The 6,956-nt window shown below is 56.9% G+C and overlaps 1 long non-coding RNA gene across 1 annotated transcript; it reads left to right on the top strand.

Annotated features, from left to right (window-relative positions):
* The first annotated feature begins 298 nt into the window (after positions 1–298).
* On the top strand, positions 299–1,852 carry LOC103653532 (uncharacterized). Its single transcript, XR_565537.3, has 2 exons — positions 299–627; positions 1,166–1,852. It is a non-coding gene; the product is annotated as an uncharacterized lncRNA (long non-coding RNA).
* Positions 1,853–6,956: the final 5,104 nt, after the last annotated feature.

The following is a 6,956-nucleotide window of genomic DNA, read 5'->3' as shown; positions in this document are numbered from 1 at the left end:
AAAAAGGACAAAAATGGCTGCTGGGCTACCACCTCAGCCTCGACCCACTCTCCTTTCCTCTCCCGGCCCACTTGTTTCTTTTCCAGCACAGAGCCCACACCCACTGGCCCACAATTCATATCCCTAATTGTTTAAGCCTCCCACTGGGCCCTATGTCAGCGTTACCTCACGCATGACGCCATCGAGCTTTCCTGTCGCCACTGTCGTGTGGGACCGTAGGAGCAGAAGCTTCATTTTGCTTCCACCATAACAAGCGCGAAATAGAATCCTGAGCAAATCCCATCAATCCGTTGCGATTTAGTTAGGCCGTTAGGATTTGGGCGTCACCTCCCCCGGGTATAAGAACCAGTTGCCGCACCCATCTGGCTATCGTGCGTCGTCACCTTCGACCGGGTGTAGAAAGCCGAGAGGGAGGAGAGAGATCGCCGTTGGCAATGATACATGGATGCGTCGCTAAAGCGGCCTTCATACTTGGTCCAGGGAGTAACCCAGATCCCATGGAAGATGTACGCATGAAGCTATGGGCGCACTTACTGTTCGGCGGGCTCGGAATTTTTCTCCGGTGCCAACCACCCTCCGTGGACCCGCGCCACGACGAGAGCAAGCACCTCTATGGCATAATCGACGGTAAGCACCCCACCAAGCCTTTTTGCCTATGCGTCCACTTCAGGTACCACCGGTTTGCGTGTGGATTAGTGCTCTGAGACATGAGATGGTTGAACGCCGGCGAGACACCATCGGGAGCACGCGCGCGCCACCGTGAATCCTGGTGGGTTGGGGGAGAAGATGTGTGTGCCGTCAATGAGACTCGCCGTCGATCGGGTTCTAGTCGACCACGATTAGAACGGGAGCATACCCCTTCGTAGTTTGATCCCAAACCGTAGATCTCAGATCCTTGGGCTCTGGTTGTGCACACATTAGATCAGCCATGGCATTTTGCATAAGAGCCCCTATGATTTTATTTATTCAACCCGTCGTCTAGGTTCCGTACGGATCAGTTAATACGGGTCCCTGGTTTTTGTAAACTGACCCTATACTTTCCAAAAACCTACACCGCCAACGAAAGGGAAATATATTATTGGGCCATTTCTACTTCGTTTTGGTGATTAAATGCTCAACACATTATATTTATACTGACATCATCTTACATGAGCAATGATCATAGGTACATAAAAGCAAATTGAGCTTGAAATAGGGCATAATACAAATCTATATGGTACCAAGTGAAAAGGGTAAGCTCCGGACACTTAGTCAATTATTTTGGGTACTAATCATATTTTTCTAAGTGCTAGGGACTTTACGAAGTCAAGCCAAAAGGAGCAAAAAAGATTCTAAATAGAAAAGAGAAAGTTGGACTACTATGTGTAGCACCGGACGGTCCGATGCCACCCACCGGACAGTCCGGTGTGCATCGGACAGTTCGATGCACGGTCCGACCAAATGGCTGCTCTGGAGAAAAATCAGCAAGCGTAGGCTATAAATCATCAGAAAGTCCGCACGGAGCGCGGGACAATCCAATGTGCCAGCCGACCAATGACTAGTAGACACGTCGGCCTGGGACCAACGATCACTTGGAGCACCGGACAATCTGGTTTTCTGGTACCACCCACCGGACGGTGTGGTGCCCCTCAGAACGAGGTCACCACAACGTGGAGTAGGCATTGGCCGAACCACGGGATAAAATCATTGTGTAACTTGTGTATTTCTTTATTGTGATTGTTTTCTTCCATAGAGTTCTCACATATTCACTTGTGTTATTGTTCCTAAGTTTGATATATATCTTAAAGGAACAATCAAATGAAGAGTTCTCTTCTTCTCTCTACCTCTATTCATCTCAGGTTGGTTTTGGTTCTACTAACACTTATTATAAATCAAGTTTTCCTTGTTTAGAGTTGATTTTTGCAGGATCACCTATTCACCCCCTCTATATACTCTTAGCCGTCCATTTCCAGATAAAAGAAATAGGTAAAAAATTTTATAATCAATTATAGTATAAAATAATTCCTGAAACTTGCAAAATCCATTACAAATTTATTTTAACTTTGTTTTAGTCTGTTCAAATTGTGTTAACTCCGTAATAAAATTTCCTGCGCGGAACAACACTATTTGTACCATATCACATATTGTTACAGTTAGGTATTTATTTAACCTATGTTTAGTAGATTAATCATGCTAATCTAAGTTAATTTGTCCACGCTTATAAACTAACTAGCCAGTTGCTCATGCTTTGCTACGGTTGTTATATATCATATAAATAGGTATTGAGATATTTATGCAATTTATTATTTATTTCTAAACACTAAGGTATGTGTGGTCTGTTGGTTAGCCCCAAATTTCTGGAGCAGGGGACGTGGGTTTGAGTGATCGCTCTGCACTATTTTTTGTGCGGTGTGGTAGTTGCGCGGGCGGGGTCGAGTGCTAGGCAGGCGCAGTAGCTGGCTGCGTGGGCGCTGGGATTCACAGGGCAGTAGGTGAGAGAGCGTTGCGCAGAAGCTGGGCGTGGGGCCACTAGGTCACGCAACGAGGCGGAGCGCGTGGGCCGGTAGAACTAGTCGGGGGGCGTGGGGCGGGCCTAGAGTGTCAGCACGGGGTGAAGTCGTGGTAGCACCAAGTGTCCAGATTAGGTTCTTAATAGAGTAGATAGATATAGATAAATAGATATTGAGATATTTATTCAAATATAGTTATTGGTTTTTTCTAAACACTAAGGTACGTGTGGTCTGGTGGTGTCGGGGTCCATAATTAGGGGTACCCCCAAGACTCCTAATCTCAGCTGGTAACCCCCACCAGCACAAAGCTGCAAAGGCCTGATGGGCGCGATTAAGGTCAAGGCTCAGTCCACTCAAGGGACATGATCTCGCCTCGCCCGAGCCCAGCCTCGGGCAAAGGCAGCCGACCCCGGAGGATTCACGTCTCGCCCGAGGGCCCCCTCAAGCGACGGACACAACTTCGGCTCGCCCGAGGCCCAGTCTTCGCGGAGAAGCAACCTTGGTCAGATCGCCACGCCAACCGACCGTATCGCAGGAGCATTTAATGCAAGGATCGACTGACACCTTATCCTGACGCGCGCTCCTCAGTCGACAGAGCCGAAGTGACCGCAGTCACTTCGCCGCTCCACTGACCGACCTGACAAGAAAACAGCGCCGCCTGCCCCGCTCCGACTGCTGTGCCACTCGACAGAGTGAGGCTGACAGCAGCTAAGTCCAGCCTCGGGCGCCATGGGAAGCTCCGCCTCGCCCAGGGCTCGGACTCAGCCTCGGCCTCGGAAGACGGTCTCCGCCTCGCCCGACCCAAGGCTCAGACTCAGCCTCGACCTTGGAAGACGGACTCCGCCTCGCCCGACCCCAGGGCTCGGACTCAGCCTCGGCCTCGGAAGACGGACTCCGCCTCGCCCGACCCCAGGGCTCGGACTCAGCCTCGGCCTTGGAAGACGGTCTCCGCCTCGCCCGACCCAGGGCTCGGACTCAGCCTCGACCTTGGAAGACGGACTCCGCCTCGCCCGACCCCAGGGCTCGGACTCAGCCTCGGCCTCGGAAGACGGACTCCGCCTCGCCCAACCCCAGGGCTCGGACTCAGCCTCGGCCTCGGAAGACGGTCTCCGCCTCGCCCGACCCAGGGCTCCGACTCAGCCTCGACCCCGGAAGACGAACTCTGCCTCGCCCGACCTAGGGCCCAGACTCGACCTCGACCTCCGAGGAGCCTCCGCCTCGCCCGACCTCGGGCTCGGACCCGCCACGTCACAGGGAAGGCCATCATTACCCTACCCCTAGCTACCTCAGGCTACGGGGAACAAGACCGGCGTCCCATCTGGCTCGCCCCGGTAAACAAGTAATGATGGAACCCCGCGTGCTCCACGACGACGACGGCTCTCAGCCCCTTACGGAAGCAAGGAGACGTCAGCAAGGATCCGACAGCCCCAACAGCTATACTTCCACAAGGCTCAAGCACTCCTCCGACGGCCACGACATCACATGAACAGGGTGCCAAAACCTCTCCGGCTGCCATGACGGCATGTACTTAGGGCTCTATCTCCTCTCTGCTAGACACGTTAGCACACTGCTACACCCCCTATTGTACACCTGGGCCCTCTCCTTACGCCTATAAAAGGAAGGTCCAGGGCTCTCGTACGAGAAGGTTGGCCGTGCGGGAGAACGGACCGACGCACAGGGCTCCCTCTCTCTCTCTCTCTCCCACGCGGACGCTTGTAACCCCCTACTGCAAGCGCACCTGACCTGGGCGCAGGACAACACGAAGGCCGCGGGTTTCCCCTTTGCTGTTTCTCCCCCCTTTTGTGCTCCGTCTCGCGCCGACCCATCTGGGCTGGGACACGCGGCGACAATTTACTCGTCGATCCAGGGACCCCCTGGGGTCGAAACGCCGACAGTTGGCGCGCCAGGTAGGGGCCTGCTGCGTGTTGACGAACAGCTTCCCCGTCAAGCTCCAGATGGGTAGTCTCCAGCAACCTCTTCAACCCAGGACGATGCTCCGTTTCAGGAGTCTGGAGTTCATGTCCCTCGACGGCAGCTACGACATGATACTCCTTCCTCCGCCGCGCGACAACGACAATGGCAGCCGTCAGCCCGCCCGCCGGCGGCGGAATCGACGACGTCTTCCCCTCGTGGCGGAAGAGCAACATCCGGGTCTGTCCCGTCACCTTCCCTGCCGACGGAGGAGGAGGCGGGGCAGGCATGGCCAAGCAGGGGGCGGCACCTCGTCGGCTGTCGAGCAAGTTGACGGCGACGGCGCCCCAGCGGTGGACACATCGGGCGTCGACCTCGCGTCTGAGACGAAGACGAGTGCCGTTTCCCCGCAACATGCCAACTCCAAGCAGACGGACGATGCCAGCACGCTCGTGAAGGACATGCTGGGCGTTAGCCTCGTACCTGAGACAACGGTGCAGTCCGCCCCTGACGCGACTTCGTCACCACTCGTCGATCAAGAGGTACCGTCCATTTTCCGTTCCATGCCTTTTAGATCCAGCTGCGACCCACCAATCGACCCCGCTTCGGTGGACGCTTCCGTAAAGGCGTGTCCAAACCCTCCGGGGTATCATATGCGGTCACCCTGGGACCGGCTGACGGCCGTCTCGACCTACGGGCCTCTGGGTTCCGAGGAAGATGACGAGCCCGACTCTGGTTGGGATTTCTCTGGGCTCGATAACCCCAGTGCCATGCGGGACTTCATGACCGCATGTGACTACTGCCTCTCTGATTGCTCCGATAGCAGCCACAGCCTCGGCGACGAGGACTGTGGCCCAAGTCGCGAATGCTTCCACGTCGATCTAGGGGGTCTCGACGAAGGCAACCATCTTGGTATGCCGGAGGACGGTGATCCCCTTAGGCCTACGCCTCGCGTTGACATCCTTCGGGAGCTAGTTGTGGTCCCAGTCCCCGCGGGGGGTCAGGACGCACAGCTCGAGCAAATCCGCGAGGTACAGGCCAAGCTCGACGAGGAAGCAGGAAAACTTGTGCAGCTTCGGCAAAATATCGGGCAAGAGTGGGCAGGCCGAGCACCAGCCGAAGAAGCGCGTCACCTGGCCCAGGACGTCCAGCACCGCATCGCTGACGATGCCAGGGCAAGGCTGCCTCCGGCTTCCAGTGGGGTCGGCCAGAACCTGGCTGCAGCAGCGATACTACTCCGAGCGATGTCGGAACCATCCACCACCGAGGGGCGGCGTATCCAGGGAGAGCTCAAGAATCTCCTGGAAGATGCCGCGGTCCAACGGGCCAAAAGCTCTGCCTTCCGAAGGCAGGGGTACCCTCCGGAGCATCGCGCCGCGACTTCCTGATTCATGCGGGAAGCCTCGGTCCACACCGGGCGAACGCAGAACTCAGCGCCTGTGGCCCCGGGTCGCCTCGGCAACGAGCACCACCGCCGCGACCGTCGAGCCCACCTCGACGAGAGGGTGCGCCGAGGCTACCACCCCAGGCGTGGGGGACGCTATGACAGCGGGGAGGATCGGAGCCCCTCGCCCGAACCACCCGGTCCGCGGGCTTTCAGCCGAGCCATACGACGGGCGCCGTTCCCGACCCGGTTCCGAACCCCGACTACCATCACCAAGTACTCGGGGGAGTCAAAGCCGGAGCTATGGCTCGCGGACTACCGGCTGGCCTACCAGCTGGGTGGCACGGACGATGACAACCTCATCATCCGCAACCTCCCCCTGTTCCTCTCCGACGCTGGCCGAGCCTGACTGGAGCATCTGCCTCCTGCGCAGATCTCCAACTGGGACGATCTGGTCAAAGCCTTCGCCGGCAACTTCTAGGGCACATACGTGCGCCCTAGGAACTCCTGGTATCTCCGAAGCTGCCGCCAGCAGCCGGGAGAATCTCTCCGGGACTAGATCCGGCGATTTTCGAAGCAGCGCACCGAGCTGCCCAACATCACCGACTCGGATGTCATCGGCGCGTTCCTCGCCGGCACCACTTGCCGCGACCTAGTGAGCAAGCTGGGTCGCAAGACTCCCACCAGGGCGAGCGAGCTGATGGACATCGCCACCAAGTTCGCCTCTGGTCAAGAGGCGGTCGAGGCCATCTTCCGGAAGGACAAGCAGCCTCAGGGGCGCCAGCCGGAAGACATCCCCGAGGCGTCCGCTCAGCGGCGCGAGGAAGAAGGGCAAGAAGATGTCACAAGCGAAACGCGCCGCCGCCGACGCAGACCTTGTCACCGCTGTCGAGCATAGGAACCCTCGGAAGCTTCTCGGAGGCGCCAATCTGTTTGACAAAATGCTCAAGGAGCCGTGCCCCTATCATCAGGGTCCCGTTAAGCACACCCTTGAGCAATGCGTCATGCTTCGGCGCTACTTCCACAAGGCCGGGCCACCGGCGGAAGGTGGCCGAGCCCACAACGACAACAAGAAGGAGGATCACAAGGCAGATGAGTTCCCCGAGGTCCACGACTGCTTCATGATCTATGGTGGGCATGTGGCGAATGCCTCGGCTCGGCATCGCAAGCAA

Source organism: Zea mays, chromosome 4 (assembly GCF_902167145.1).
Source record: "Zea mays cultivar B73 chromosome 4, Zm-B73-REFERENCE-NAM-5.0, whole genome shotgun sequence".
In the NCBI taxonomy this organism is placed as follows: domain Eukaryota; kingdom Viridiplantae; phylum Streptophyta; class Magnoliopsida; order Poales; family Poaceae; genus Zea; species Zea mays.
The sequence above is the reverse complement of the archived record's forward strand: the minus strand, read 5'-3'. Positions and strand labels throughout refer to the sequence as shown.